The following is a 17,168-nucleotide window of genomic DNA, read 5'->3' on the forward strand; positions in this document are numbered from 1 at the left end:
GTTGGGTGACATACCCGCAAGGTACAAAATGAGGTAACTGGATGCTTAATGACTCTTACACAGAACAGAGGAATGGAAACGCAAAGACTGGCAGGAAATGGGCTATAAAATAACTGAGACAAAGTCAGCCCTATCTAAGGTCAGCTATAGTCTTAGAAGCCAGGTGTGAGAACTTTTCACTCCTAGGGCAAGGGCTTTCACACCCAAGTCATGGTTCTAACTTTCTAGCTAACCATCTCATGAATAATGCAATACTCTAAAACCACAGCCTGATCTACTTCCTAAACCATAGTAAATTCCTGTATATGGGAGCGACTTGGCTTTTTTTGATAGTGTAATAACAGAGGCTATTCTGAATGTCACTGTCTAGTTCAAGGACGTTTTAGGACTGTTGGAACACTGGCAGAAGGCTTTAGCTATGTCAGAATTCAATCTTAAAAGGCACTTATAATAGGAAAATACTGAAAGAGAGCACGTGGATCCATACACTAGACTAACGCAGGAATGGAACACGGGAATGAAAAATTAATATATGGATAGAGAATGCTAGACTCCAGGAGGAGAGCTTCCTTGAAACTCTTTTGCCTCATGAGTGACTTTTAAGCTTTTTGGCTTGTCCAGCTGACTCGACCAGAGAGTGTAGCATGTATGTATCATGTATGTGTATTTTGTGTGTGTGTATCATGTATGTGTATTTTTGTGTGTGTGTATCATGTATGTGTATTTTGTGTGTGTATCATGTATGTGTATTTTTGTGTGTGTGTCATGTATGTGTATTTTGTGTGTGTGTATCATGTATGTGTATTTTGTGTATGTGTATCATGTATGTGTATTTTGCCTGTGGTAGCCAGAAGAGGGCACTGTATCCCCTGGAACTGAAGTTACAGATGGTTGTGAGCTACTATTGGGTGCTGGACATCATACTCAGATCCTATGTAAGAGTAGTAAGCTCCTAACTGCTGAGATATCACCCCAGATCCCTACCACAATAGTTATCCTAAGAAGTTTTACAAATAAAAGTGGTAGGTTACCTGTATATATTGATTTCACAAGTTAGTGTTAGGTTATTATAGTTTCTGTCATACATATTCTTTATCTTTAATCCCACCCTTCCATCTTCAAATTAATTCACTTTATCGCATATTTTATCACCCATGTGAGTGACTGGGATGGATTAAGTATTCATCCTCAAAATCATTTCTGAAACAATACTGTCATTTTAAGGCAGGAAATGACTGATTAGATACTATTGCATTCAAAATAAGAGTTGAATGTTGAACACAAATATAATCAATGGTTTTAGATGAACCTATTAAAGTTTTGAAAGCTAGTGAATGATTCACCAAATCGCTATTCCTTATCTTACAATGATAAAAAGAGATGTTGAAAGTAGTGACACATCCACATATTTTGAGTTTGTTGACTTGAGAAATCATAATGAGAAATACAACTTTGTTCTGCTAAACAACTAAGATTTGTGGACTGCTTGTAGCTCTGGCATAATCTTACCTAATCTAACATAATCTTGACACAATTATCATATTATTTTTTCTACACAGTTTTATTAAATCTGATTATTATTATATTATTATTCTCTGTGTATCATTTTTTTAATGTGTTCTTGATACCTCCTTAAACATAGAACATACCAATTACATGTGGGGTTTTTTTTTGAACAACAGTGAATTAAAATATATTTTTAGTTAACTGAACACCATAGGATTTAGGAGTGTTTAAAATAGTTTTGTACATAATTAATAAAAATGCACTGAGTATCCAGCTTTTATAGCATTGCCAATATGCTGTTTGATTGAATTGATCATTCTCAACTGTTAGAAAAGGGACATTGTTGTGATATATGACTACTGAATTATATTTTACTCTTGTCTGGTATTTAATTTATTTGGGTCAGGTTAGTTCTACAGGCATTGTCATGGCAAGATCAACCTTTATTTGGTTAAAATACTTGAACTATGCACAGTGACAGTGGGAGCATGAGTGGCATCCATTTAATAATATTCCTGTATTCATACAGGTCTTCAGTAAAACACTCTTGAGTTCCAGTTCCACATTGTACCGTATGCATGTAAATATTATTTCCTTCAAGTTGGCTAGCCCCATAGCTAGCATATATAAAGCTTGCTTATAGTTGTTTACCAAGCATACCGATGAAAGCCTGGGCTAAAAGAAGCATCAGTAGTGTATATGGACTTGTTGACATGAAATCTCATGAGGAACTTCCAGAAATCTGTGAAATATAAAACTATTTGATTTTATTTTCTTTTGTTTTACTCTCAATTTGTAGGTGAGAATCATAAATTTTAAGCCACTTGCCCAAAGTCATACATTCAAGAAGTAAAGTTAATTTGATGCATATTCTGCCACTAACTCATTTACCATTCTTTGAATAGTGTGGCATACTTGGGATGGAGTAAAAATAGCAAGCATTCCAGTGTCTGGTGGACCAAGGTTTGAAATGTGGCTCAGCTGCTCATTAGATATAAATCGTTGTGAATTTCAAAAAAATCTATTCCCTGATATTTTCTTTAGACCACATTGTTTTTTTCTACACTTCAAGTAAGGCCTATATTTTATTTACTTTTCCACAAGTGCAGTTTTGTTTTAGTTTTTGGCATGGTGTAATTGCTCAACTGCAAGTACTCTCTCACTGAGGTTCTCTATGGCTATGTTCAATGCTGCATCAGTGACCAAGCTTTTTTCAAACAATTTCTTTAGTTAATCGAACTTAATTTCACAGAGACTTGTGTTGCCTCTTTACAATAAGCTATTTCAATATCCTAATTTCATCTTGAACTTCTAGTTCAATAATTATAGTCTATAGTATTTTGTGTTTAAAACCTAAACAATTGTTTATTAAGAGTTTCAACAATAAATTTAGAGGCCAGCTTAAGACATTTAAAGCTTTCCTCTCCCCTGGGGAAAAATGCATTCTTTGTCTTGTAGCAACATGTTGATACATTCTAAATTTCCTGCATAAACATTACTTGCAACAGCAGGAATTGTGAGTGTATAAAGAGTGGAGTATCATACATAGACTGTATTAATAAAAGCAATTTACCTGGAATGGCACCAAACTTTAAACATTAGTGAAAACCCAATATAGAGAATACACTAACATGCCTTCCAATGGAGGAATTAAGATGGGTCTTAACTTGATATAACAAGGCTGTGGATCCTATGAACAGAATAAGAAAATGAGTGCAATACATTCGAAGTTATGTTTTTATAATATTTCACAACCCCAACTCACATTCAATGAAAGTACAATTCTGATCTCATTTTATGCTCAGTTTAGAGATATTCAAATGCACTCATCAATAAATTATGACTTTCTGGAAAATATTTTTATCTTAAATAAATTTGTGCATTATATTCAAACTATTTGAACATATTGTTATTAAAAATAAAATTGGACATGGGAAAGTGCCATTTTAATATTTTTCTGTTTCTTAAAATTGATTTTTATCAGAAATGCCATTGGAGTTAAATTCAAGAAGATCTAGGGAATGGGATTTATCACAAATTGATCCTGAGATGTTGGGTGTTAATCACTTTACCTTTCTCAGCCCATTTGATTATGGTGAAAAGGAAAGAATACACACTTTACAGCATTCCTACAGAGATAAGAAGAGTGATTGCCTTTGCTCAGACTGAAATGTTGTTTAAAGTTGATCTTCTAGACTGTTAAATTAGTGGAATTCTTTGTGATCAGTTTGCATTGGTGCTGGCTTCAGTGGCATGACAACATTCATTCTCTCTGAAGCAGAGAACAAAAACAGCACTAAGATATTTTTAATAAGGTTGTCACTACTCAATGGGCAGTCAGCTGGTGGATATAATAAGACCAAGTGATTCTTTAAAGGATTAATTATACTTGTTAGACAGTCTTTATCTACATTAAAAGCATAGGAGAACCTTACAACTCTACTTCTTAAGTCTTTAGTGGAATGAATTAAAATGAAAAACAATTACTACTTTATTAGGAGACAGAAGTGCAGAGAAAGAGTCAAGTATTAGAAAATCTACATGTGTCATATTTTAAACTATATTTCAAACTTGAGTTAGGCCTTCTTCCATCTATAGATTTCACCTGAAGATGTAGTAAGCACTGCATTGCAAAGCAAATAAACATCAAATGTTTATACTGTAGTATCTACTAAAGACCTGGGAAAGGTGAATAACTCTAAGTTGCTAGGCTCAAATAAGGCAGTTGTGCCTTGTTTTGTGCAAGTTTATTCTCTTCTCATTCCCATTCTGCCACAGGTTTTACTTCTTTGGAAATAATCTCAAAATTAATTGCCCTGTTTTTAAAATCGCGAAAGAGAAATTATGATATCTTAAACTTTGATTTATTTCTCCTTACAATGCCTTCAGATAATATAGGGTTGGTCATAGTGCATGATATAAAATACTAGCTGTTAATTCTCAGTTACACTAAAAGGGCCAATTTTTGCAGACTGCCAGGATAAAGATGATTTTAATTAAATCCCACAAATCCCTTTGTACTGCAACCAAACCCTCTGCAGGTCAACTGACTGAGCCCTTCTGGCATGTATAGAGTTAACTAGGTTACGGGTTCTTAGTTAACTTCTTTCACCAGGAATGCAATTCATGTTTACCTATATAAGGAAACCTGTTAGGCTGACCTGAGTTTGGCATATATTTTTGCTCTGACTGAGAGGCATGTAAGCACACACCCTGGAGAGGGGGAGCGATTCCCAGCTGGACAGAGCAAGCTTCCTGAACGCCCCAGCCATTCAGCTGATCCGAGGCGAAGAACAGAGTCTGCACTTGCCCTGGAGCAGCCTCCTTGGAGGACCCACAGGTTTGATTCTTCCAGCTCCCAACTGAGAAACAAACCTGCGATCCTGGGAAAGATGGGGAAGCCGGTAAGTTTTCCTGTTTTCCTGCTCTCTCTCTCTCTTTCTCTTTCTCTCTTTGCTTGCTTCTGCTAAGGGGCACGCCTCACTGCTCTCACCCAGGAAGCATAGGGAGAGGCATTGCTCGCCTCTAACACCACAGATCCTTCCTGAACAAACACAATGCTTCCCCATACCTCCAGCCAACTCCTCTCTGTCTGCTTTGCACATCAAAAATCCACTGAGGCAATAGTCCTAACACCTTAGACATTCCAGAAAGTGTTTTTTTTTTTCTTTTTCTGTTCTTTCTGTCTTAATTTTTAAACTGGGCAAGAGTTTCCAGATCATCGTGAAGAGCAAACTTTCTCATCTTTCTTGCACTCTGAAACAGTGCAGATGAGTTTGGGGGTGCTTTCAAAGGAATGCCGAGTCCCCAAGGAAGTAAGAGTAAATCTAAGAAGGATTCTGAAATCCACAGGCAGGGTGATAGTCTGCAGAAACAGAATTTATCATTTTAAACAAGGCAGGCTGAAGTATCATTTTTCATTCCCGAGGAGCAAAATACTTGCATCCTGTGTATGTAATAAAGGACACCTTCTGAGACACCGAGGAGAGAATGCGGCAGAGCTGCCTCCTTTGTTCTAGACACATAGAAATTCACTTTCGCATTTTGACAACTAGCATGTGCCTGTTTATATATAAGCTGCAAGTGATGAATAAGGCGTTATGTCAAGGGCACTGTGGTCAATTGAGTTAAAATTGGCTGTGCTCTATACATATATAAAACTCTCAGTCTGACTGTAATTAAATATGGGGATGTGAAAGTACTTAGCAAACTTATAGGGAAAGTTTAGTTATATTTGGAAACAGTCAAATGTAAAAGGCAACTGTGAAAGGAATCCTGAAAAACCCATTTCCCTCAACTTCAGAGGCATAGGTAAAGTCTTTGAAATGAAAGCTGCTTTTCATACTTGTCAAAAGTGATTTGAAATAAGGTCAAATTTGTAAATTTTACCTTTGTAAAGGAAACTGGTTTATTGATTTGGGTTAGTTTGGATAGTTTTGATAAATGTTGTGACTGCTCATCTTTCAAATGAAAGCTGTCTTTTTTCTGTCCTGCACAATACTTTATCCTAAAAATTTGTGTTACAAGATTGTGCAACAGGTGGCAATGAGGATCTGGTTGCAGATTTGCGATAATAGGATATTAATTTCCTAAATCAATATAAAGGAAAGTTCTCAAATCAGATTTGACAGAATGTGCACCTTTTTGTTGATAATTGAAAATCATATTCTGCTCTCCTGCTTGCAGTGAGGTTATTGTCTTAAAAAAGGTTGACATCTGACTACTAAGAACAAAATCTCTGACAAATTTTCCTTAGGGTCTTTCACTCTAAACAATACAACCATGTTTAATAAAACAATTTAAATGCTGCTTGTTCATTGCCATGAGATAGAAGTGGAAAAGAAGGGTATAACCTATGGGAGACATTTTATTAAATAAAAAAATAGCATGGCTGTGTGGGAATAATGAAAGTGTTTAAAGTTGTTATCTGTACATTGCTGCTTGGAAAAAAAAAAGGGAATGTTAATATTGGGCAGCTATCAGTGGGAGTGACTAACCCAGGAGACAAAAAACACTATTTTAAAATAGACACTTAATAACAGATGGTTTAATACCAGGTTGTCTCACCATGCTGCCGATTAGATGGCCCTAAGCCAAAGCAACTGGCATGTCTACCATTTATCTTGTGAGTTGATGTGTACATTGTTATTACGTACTGATTACATTAACAGCCAAAGGGATATATAACTAGGAAGACATAAAAGTCTCCTGGGTCAGAGAGGATGAGGGTCTTCATAAGGATTTTGAATTTCACATTTAACTTCCTTGCCAGTGACATATGGGTTGTTACAGATGATTGGAAGTATTAGCTGTAGAATATATGCATCTCAGTCTCATCACAAGCTCATTTACAGGTAACAATACTGGTTATGGAATGGGAAACTTCAGCATTATCAAAGTTCCATGTGGATTCCTTCTTGAAGATTAAATTCATTAGTGTCCAAATTATCCTCTGACATAAGACAGTTAAGATGGTATAGTTTTACATTAACCCTTCCAAATCACTGGTGCTATGTTCTGATATGAAGAGTGCAATTATTTAGCAGCATCCTTAGAACTATGAGATAGCAGTAGATTTCCTGTTTAAAAAAAAAAAAAAAAAAGGCTAAAAAGATCCTGAGTGCTGGGCATGATGGGGAGGATAGATCTTCTAAGAATTTTGATGTATTCATGAGTTGTGACTTCCTTAAGTGTGATATGCACCCTATAAACTATAGTTAGGTTCAAACTTACTCATGCCTCTTTTTTTGGGTGGTATCTTGTTATCTTAGGTCATATTCCTTAAGAAAAACTGGCTAGTATATAGGCTGCCTAGCATTGCTATGAGTGAGTTTCAGATATGATTACTTTGTTCATACAATTCAGGCCCATGATGCTGATTAAGCATATCAAAATGCTACAAATTTGTTTGCCTTAGGAGTCAAGAAAAATATTCTAATTTTTATTATTTACCCTGAAATCATTGGGCTTTTCAAATCCTGTGTATTTCATTTAATATCAGAAGGATTTTTTAAAATATAAATACACACACACACATATATTCTCTCCCTTCCTCCCTCTCTCTCTTCCCCATCTTTCCCTCTTCCTCTTCCTCTTCCTCTCCCTCCCACTCCCCAGTGTGTGTGTGTTAGTTTGTTTTTGTAGCTAGCATTAGGTTATTGATTCTATTATTCTTTTTGGTTGGTATTTTCAGCCTTCATCTGCCTACCATTTGATATCAATTGCCATTTTTTAAAGTTACATTATTAAATCCCATAACATTCATTCAGCAAATAATGATCAAGCACTTTCTGAAGTCCTATGCTATGTACTCTGAAGGAAACGTATGCATATAAGAGACAGATGAACTTGCACTGTGTCTCCATGCAACAGATAACAACATCCGTGTAAAGAGAGATTTCATAATGTGAATGGTATAAGGCATGTGAAATGTAGTTTAATGCTGAGTCATTTAGTTACTCACTTTGTTATGCTGATCAATCTGTAAGTCAGAGCTTCAGATCTCAAGGGTACAATACACCACCAGGTGCTGGGCAGTTAACTGACATGGTGAAAGGATTTAAATAACCAAATAATGCCAAGTGGATTCCAAGGAGCTTCATGTGCTGACAGAGGAAAGAAACCACTATAATCTCACTACAGGGCATCTCTAAATGACAGGGGTTCTACTGGGTTGTAGCACTTTATATTTTGTTTACAATACCACTATGTCATTCAGGGTTTGAGTTCTTTGGTAGAGAGTTTGATTAGCATACATAACACCCTAGATTCCATTCTCAGCATAGAAAATTTTAAAATGAACTGTTCTCTCTTGAGTTGTCATGGACTCTTAGGACACAACACTGAGAAGAAGCATTTCTAGAACACTAGGTAGCGCAAGAGCCTTGGATACTGGTTCAGCATCACGGAGAAGTCATTAAGGTAGGAGTTCTAGTAACACTTCTTGTGAAGTAAAAAGAGAAGCTGTTGTGACTTTAAAATAATCGAATAGTTAAGTGGGCTATCAGTGTATTTCTGCTTCTACTTTTTCAATCCTACCATTATTTAATGGAAGATGTATAATCTACCACCTCATTTTTAGAACCAACACGTATGTATTGACTGACTGTATGTCTGGCATTATATCACACATGTTCCCAGACATGAACATTTTAACATGTATAAAATATTTAACACGTGTTAAATAATAAAGTGCCTATCTATGTATCCAACTAAATCTTAAATGGAAAGGGTTTAGTTAATGCTACTTTCGTTTTAAGAGAAAAATAAACGTAGACTCCAGTGCTCTGGGGAATACAGCATTCTTTGGGATGCCTTGACTTGTGTGTGACAGAGAATGNTCACACTCTCTTGTGGGTTGCTTTTCACTTGTTTCAACTTGAGACAGAAATGAAATTATGCAGAACCTCCTCAATTTGACAGTTTGAGTTTTAACACGTGACAGATTTGGAATTTTTGTCAAAGGGCTTGAGCCAGGAAATGTATTATTTATAGGTATTATTCTGCAACAGAGGCCTTGGCTATTTAAGCCAAAATTATTCTCCCCCTTGAGTATCTAATTGTATAGTTATTTATATCCACACTGACACACTCATCATGTATTGCCCTAGGAAACAAAGCAGTGGATAAACTATCAGAGAGCAGATAAGTTTACTCCAACTGGGTAGCCTTGGCTCAAAGTTACAAAACAAAACAATGGTAGTGTTTTCCAAGTTGCTTCAGAAGATTTGCACAATGGGTTGTGCCATGTGATTTAAACTTCTTGGGGATTTGATTTAGTCTGATATCTTTGGGTACATAGATAAGCACTTTATTATTTCATACATGTTAAAGAGGTACAGCTTCAGCAAATGTAGATCAAGTGCCCCCTATATTAGAAGTATTCCCACCAAGTTTATGATACCCTCGTTTATAATTATATGCCCCTAAGAAAGGAAAACAATGAATCTATAATAGAACCATTTCAGTCTTCATTTATTGTAAGCACTCCTTTAGGCATATTAAGAATGAATATTTAAGTTTGTATCTGCCTCATCTTCATCCATAAAATAACAATTATAGGCGAGATAAACCTCCTAAGTAGCTCCCGATTTCAGGTGCAAAGGGAATGCTCAATGTCCTTATAACAATATTTATCACCTTACAGACTAAGGCTCAAGTGGAACATGGATTTATGTAGATGGTATTCTATCATAAGAAATAAACATGGATAAACTATAACATAACAAATAGTAAAGGTGTTATGAAAGAAATAAAAGATCTAATCTGGAGCCACGTATGCCATATCACAGTAGGAAGGTTTAGCTGATCACGGTGACATTTGTCTTTGGAAAAGTCCACATTGGCAGCAACATAGAAAACGGGTCAGATATAAGATATGCCAGAGTGATTTGGTGTGGATCAAGCAGGAACAAGGAAAGCTGCCTGGGGAAGAAGATATCTACATATACTTGTGCTGTGGTGGCAGAAGTGAAGAGAGATCAATTTTCATGATATTTCAGAGTTGAAATCATTAGAGGAAACTAAAATCTTGAACAGGAAATAGTGACTGACAAAGAAATGCAAAATAAAACTTCCAGGACAGATTTAATTTATATAACTATAGAAATAGTTGTAGTAGTAGTACTCTTAAAGTTGAGAGTCCAGCTAGGTAACCTGGATTTGGGAAGGAGGATGAGTTATTTGTAGATCAGTGGAATAGGAAAGATAAAAGTTTTGAGGCTGAATTTTATAGTTCCATTCACTGGCTGTATAATCTCTCAGAGGACATGTTAAATTTATGCCATAAACATCTGTATTACGTGTTGGTGGTACAATTCAAAGAGATACATGACAGTCATTTCCTTGGAAGTCTTATGAAGGAGCTAGCATTGTAATCCCACAGACTTACTACTCCTGAAAGTTGAAAAGAGATTAGTAACTCCCTGGGCATAGAATATATGTGGATGGTGTGGTGTGGTGTAGTGTGGTGGGTGGGGTGGGATGTGGTATGGTATAAGGTGGCATGGCAGCAGGGAACTCAACACTATAAATTTTCTAAGTGAAGATTTCTCCTTGTTGATAATATACAGGAAAGCTATTACCTTCCATTCTATGGTGAATTCTTTCATTTTCACTCCAGCTTCTCCTCATCTTGGATGACAGTATCCCATATAAGAACAAGATAGATATTTTCAGCTGAGGTTCCTTATCACTTGTAAAAAAAAAAAAGGACTATAAGACTTGGGACGTGTAATCCAAGAGTTTACACAGACCAAAGGGCACATGGTTGATTTCATGTTCACTGCAGGATTTGTGTGAAGATTTTGCCAATCCATATTCCCAGCATTCTCAGAAGAATTTTCTATGATATGTATAATTCCACTGTCTGGCCTCTGGAAATTCCTCTCTAGGTTCTAAATATTCTCATAAAAAGAAGTTGTCAGTTGGTGAAAGCCACAGCTAGAGGGACAGGAGACGCAGAGAAAGAACAAGTGATGGGGAGGACAGGGTTAAGCTTTATAGATTACAAATATTAGCACCCCCTCTCTCTGCAGGTGTTCTGGCATTGCCAGATGCAAGTCACTAGCAATATTCTCCCACTGTCTTGCTCCTTTATTTCCCATTGTTCTTGGCACATGTTATTTAGCTCTTTTCTTGCTGTTGTTAGACCTGAGTGGATGCTTTCAATTATGCTTACACTTACACATAAATGCAGATACAAGCCACATTTATGACTCACTGAATTATTAAAATGCCTGAATTACTCATCAAGATCTTAATTCTTTATATACAACAAATGTTTATTTTCATATAGAAATAAATGGTGCAGAGCAGAAAGCTTTCCACTCTGTTTTATTTGTAAACTCTTTGGATGGAAGATTGTGAGTTTTCTCTATGTACTCTCAGGTAACTAGATCGCTCATGGTTCTTAATTCTGCTATTTGATATTTGGCTGTGTACATTCTAGTTGAGATTTAGGTGAGATGTGAGTTAGTAAGTAAGAAGACTGGAAGCTGGTTATCTAAAATAGAAATCTTGGGCATGTTTGTCAAGTTCTTCTTCCTCTTCCTACTCCCTCCATTTCCAATCCTTCTGTAATTTCTACTCTATATGTCCCATTTTGACACAAATGCCTTTAAGGATATAAGGGTGTTGTAAAACATTCATTTCAAATCAGAATTGTATCTCCCAGAGGGACTGCCATTTCACATTTTAAAGACCCTCTTTGCTTTGGCTTTGCTGACATTAAGGGAGAAATGCCCAGTTCACAGAAACTTCCAGTCGGCACATGCAATGGCAATTATTCCAAGTCTGGATTTTTTTAGGAATCATAGTGCAAAAAATCGGAAGCTAGAGCTTGATAGTGTCAAATCAGCAAATAAGTTCACTTTGTCCAATAATGCAGATACTTGCCAATAAATCACTTGCTAGTAGACAGAAGATAATGAAGAAACTCACAAGAATGATCCAGGGTGAAGGTCACATCAAAAATTACAATCAGTGTAAAATGTTGAGAACTTCAATTTCCAGACCTTTGAGTCAAGCTCTTTCAGAGATAAAGGTGTGAGCTTTGCACACCATCAAACTTCCTGGTCTGTTTAAGTAAAAAGAGGGAGAAGGCCTCTGACAACAGACTATAGATCATATATTAGCTAATAAAATATGTCCCAAGTTATCTCTTAAATAGCCTATTTTATATATACTTGTCTATTTGATTTACTTTTTTCTCCACTCTCATGGTTGAATTTTGGTAGCCTAAGTCAATATATGAGTCTTCAGTTATACAATCATAGATGACCCACCTTCTTGTAAGGAAAATACTCTGTGTGTGCGTTGTGTGTGTGTGTATGTATGTGTGTGCCATATACAATTTGTTGCTGCGTGGTGTTCATCAAAAATTTAAAAATTACCTTCTGACTTCAATATATAATATTAGTGAGTTCAATGAAGCATTCCTTTTGTTATAAATATATTTAGTTTTGTTAAAAATAAATTTTAATAATGCTCACATTTTTCAGGAAAATAATAGTTTTATTATTGTCACTGGTGCTTGGATAGCAAGTTCTTATTTTATCTACTAGAGTCACAATCAATGCTAAGGCAACATGACATTCATTTATGTTCATTTCTGTGTACATTACACACATATATGACATATGCACTTACAATTATTTTGGTAGTAAAGTTTCAACCAGTGTTTATTATTTTAAATGTCTGAAAAATGATATAACGGGAAAAGAAAATAGCATTTTTTAATGACCATATATAATGACTTAGAGATAAGTAGAGGATCAAAGATGCAAGACGAGGAAGGTGGAAATAAGCAGGAAATATTACAAGATGGTAGGGGCTAATGAAACAAAATCTGCTCTCTCCTTCCTACCACAGAAGCAAAATCCCACCAAACAACAAGGTACAGGATGAAAGGGTCAATACAACTGGCAAGGCACATATTTTCAGGAAATAGAAAATACAGGAAGCAGAAAATGAAAGAAGACAAAAGAAAGGATGGGAAAGACACTTCAAATAAAATGCTTTAAAAATTTAAGAAATGAACAACAACAAAAAAAGTCAATTAAGGAAGAGATTAAATAGGAAAAATTTGGCGGCAACAACACATCAGACCAGGGAAGCTGGGAAATTAGAAGAAAGAAAAAATGAGAAGGTACTGTTACATTCAAAAGTTTCTGGCCAATTTGTAAGTTCCTAAGAATAAGTAAAACTGACCCATGAGGATGGTAGAATTTGTCTAATCTTCTGCCATATGAGTATAAATGTAATTTGCTTAAAAAAAAAGAAAAGCCGTTTCCTCAAAAACAGCATGAGTGACAGAGAATCCAGGACTTCTTAGGTGCTACAGAGCAGTCTGCCCTCTCCAGAGTTAGTAAATAGCTATTCTAGGTCAATGAACAATAGCCTGATGGCTTTAAGAGTTAATCCTCCACATGCTTCCCATACTCCTCCGAGTCCTTAATTAAACCGGCAGCACCTGCCTTAGTATTTATAAAATACTTTACACTTCTGAGGGGGAAGTAAAAGCTGAGAGGTTTGTGGATCCATTTCTATTGTTAAACATTGCTTAAAGTACTAGGTCTTCACTTGGTAGCTTCCAGACAGCTAGTGCATGAAATCCCAAATCCAACTCACCGGCATTTTTGCTCATGATAACTTATGTTTATAACTCAGTACCCCGAGTAACTTTTTTTTTTTTAGGGCAAGTCTGCATATTATAGTATATCACACATCTCAAGGCCTCTTTCCTAAAACTGTTTTGACACAGTGTGTTAACAGTGAATTATTGATTGTTACCTGCAAGAAGGAATAATGCTCAGAGTGGCTGGGAACAGCTTACCAGTTGTTGGCTCAATTGTGCAGCTCTATTTAAAGCTCTAGTGGATAATTCAGTTGATGGCAAACTTCACTTTGACACAGTGCCATAGCACATCCATTAGTGCCCTCACTAGAGTACAAACATCTGCTTGCTTTTATTGTCCATGTGTTACTTAAGATAGTCTGCTTCTTTATGACGTAAATCACTGGAATCTACTGACTATTTTTAAAGACTCTTTTAGTGTTTCCTTGAAATGATCACTCTATAGTTGTTTAATAGATAATTGGCCCTTTAGGTACACAAAAATTACAAAGATCAAATTTTCTACTCTTCTGACGTTTTCCAGAGATGGCATTATGACTGAAGTACCCTGGCTTGTTGTAAGACTCTGTCTTTGAGAGTTGTGTGATTCATAGGTTCACATCAGCACACCAAGTTAAAAGAAACTGCATTTCTGATTAATTGATCCAAGGGAACTTGCTTGTTTTCTTTTGTTCACTGACAGGGGTTGTGTGGGTTTGCTTCTTTCAGTTCACCTTGCAAGGCTTTGCTATTGCCTTCTTTACGTATTTATCTTGTCCTGACAGACTGCTGAACAATTTGCTTGCCCTCTAGTTTATTCACGTGTCCAGTACAGATAAGTTTAGTGATTGCCAGCTCTATCATTTTCATTCCAATGGACTGGCTGTATTCCAGGGCCCCTTTCATCAGCAATTTTGCCTTACATTTTTGGCTAGTGAAGGCCTAAAGCCATAGGATTCCGCGATACAAAGGCTCTAACATATGAAAAACAAACACCATCAAATATGATCAAAAATCTGAGCAAGGATTGGTCTTAGGTGTAATGAATACTAAAATGACTCTCCTCAGCCCAATAATTAGAAAATCTCGGGAGGCCATGACCATGCATACTTGGTCTTATAACTTGTAAAATAGTCCGCAATAATCCATCTGGAAGAGCACTTTCATATTACACCATAAAATGGAGCTCTTACTCAGGTCCTAGGATTGCAAGGAGCCAGGAAGTTGCCAGGCATTTCCTAAGGGAAGAATTTTGGAAGATGATAATTTGAGGATTGTGAGAGTTCTGAGATTTGCCAGAGAATTAAGACAAGGACTAATTGGTTGATTCTGAGAGTGCAGAGAGAATATAGATGGCTATGTTAGGTTGCAATGATTTCTTTCCCCTTGGCATCTATGTGTTTCTTGTTCTCTCTGAATATTGAATTCATGAGAATGGAAAAGAGAGAAAGATTGTGTCCCAAAGGGAAACATTTAGAGAGCTGGAGGGAAAGAGCATCTACTACCTCATGACTGACAAAGGAGAGAATGCAATGCAGAAATCTGAAGTTATTAATTGCAAATAAAATTAACAATTCTTCTGTACTGTTTAAGACAAAGATTTTGTGTTCCATAAGTAACAAATAGAGGGGCATGAATAAAGAAGAGTCTCATAGTAAATTTGAATTCAAACTTATTTCATCTGGAGCTGACAAAGGCTCAGTGGGTTTAAATTCCTTACCACCAAGCCTGACAACCTGAGTTGGATTCTTGGACCTACATTGTGAAAGGTGAGAACTGACACACGTAGGGTTGTCATCTGATTCAGACAAACTCACTAAGGCACAATAGATGTGTCCATAACTATATGCATGTGTGAATATGTGCACACATGCATGTACACACACACATACACACACACACACACACACACACACACATATTATCCCATTCCAGTCAGAGAAAAGTGTAAGAAAGTAACTCACCTTGTTTTCATAGTCTGTAGTTTGCCACAGCCACCATCACTAGCTGTTTAATGCCCACTAAGGTTGCACAGAAATACTTAGAAGTGTGGCAATATTTAGTGCTACAAAAACATAACTCACTGGTCACTTGCAAGCTGGATGGGAAACATTTAATTCCCTGGTCTTGATGGCTTTTAACATTATCTTCTCCAGGGCACATGGTAAGACTAAATTAGAAGTATACACAAAACTCTAAGCAGAGTAAATACTTGGGGAGTCCTGGCTAATATTGTCTCTGAGCACAGAGAGAGTCATTGCCCAGTGTTTGATAAATGGATGCCCCAAGAAGTTGTCATTCTTGACAAAGTAGGCAAAATATACCACCTCTAGGATAGAAAAAGTCCATTGAACTTGTTAATAGGCCTTTTACTCTAAATCACTCAGGATTGTTTAGACATCCTTCAGAGACCTGTAGATTTAGGTAAGACAAAAGATGCCCATTAACATAGCCAAGGAAATGGATTGATAGTATATAGAAACAATGACTTACTAAAGAGAAAAGCAAACATTTGTTTTATATCACTCTGTTCATTTAACTCAGAATGAACAGCTTTATACCTTCAAAGAATTTTCCTATACTAGACCTGACTGAAGTTTTACATATAAAATATTTTGCAAATGAATTTAAGCTATTGCTACTAAAATATTTAGTGATTTCAGGCAATCATTCTAACATATGTTGGCTCAAAACTGACTTTTAAAAGTTTTGCCTGGAGACAAATTCTCTGTAAAAAAAAATATGCTTGAACAAATTAAACACAAAGTTAAAATTTGTTTGGAAGATGATGTTTCACCCAGTCTGGTTTTATATTTCCTCTCAGATTAGAAACATGCTAGTCATTTAAATAAAATATACATGTCCTGAAGACATATTTCAATAGGGCAAAACCCCTAATCAACAACAAAATGCTATTTTTATAAATACACAAAGATGGCAATAATGTAGACTAAAAGAATTTAGTGTCTGGGGCCATTTCTTTCTTCTGCCACTCTGGAGGAAGTGTTCTTTCCATGTAAAAGAAAACCAAGTTGATCTCATCTGAAAACTTAGTAATTATAGCAGTTTTGCAATGCATTGTATTGCTAAAATCTACTTATCATAACCATACCTGGCTTTTATTTTTCCAATTTCATGATTTAGTGTGTAAATCATGGACAAATGATTGTTTGATTGATTTTGTTCAAAGGCAGTTATATCTATCTCTCTGAAATGATTCAACATAAGACTACTGAAAAACACATCAGTTACCATCCTTCTGATAAAAACTAAAGAACACAGACTTTATCTTATATTCTTAAGCATGTTTGTTGTATTTTCCTTCTCACATATCTGATCCTTCGATGCTGCTTATCTTTCATATGTTCTACACTCAATTCTACAGAATAGCTAACAGTTCAGAAAATACTGAAAGATCAACATCAATAGATTATGGTTTAATTTGATTTATCTAGTAAGGTCACATAATTTGGTTTCTTAAGTACAAGAAGGAAGGAAGGAAGGAAGGAAGGAAGGAAGGAAGGAAGGAAGGAAGGAAGGAAGGAAG

General features: G+C 36.0%; 1 protein-coding gene across 1 annotated transcript in view; it reads left to right on the forward strand.

Moving 5' to 3' along the window:
• The first annotated feature begins 4,839 nt into the window (after positions 1-4,839).
• Mid1 (midline 1) overlaps positions 4,840-17,168 on the forward strand; it is a 329,163-nt gene continuing 316,834 nt past the window's right edge. Inside the window, exon 1 of the mRNA XM_029473477.1 lies at positions 4,840-4,910. The gene's annotated coding sequence lies outside the window, so the exon portion shown is untranslated. The remainder of the gene's footprint in view (positions 4,911-17,168) is intronic.

The sequence above is a fragment of the Mus caroli genome, chromosome X (assembly GCF_900094665.2).
Source record: "Mus caroli chromosome X, CAROLI_EIJ_v1.1, whole genome shotgun sequence".
Taxonomy (NCBI): domain Eukaryota; kingdom Metazoa; phylum Chordata; class Mammalia; order Rodentia; family Muridae; genus Mus; species Mus caroli.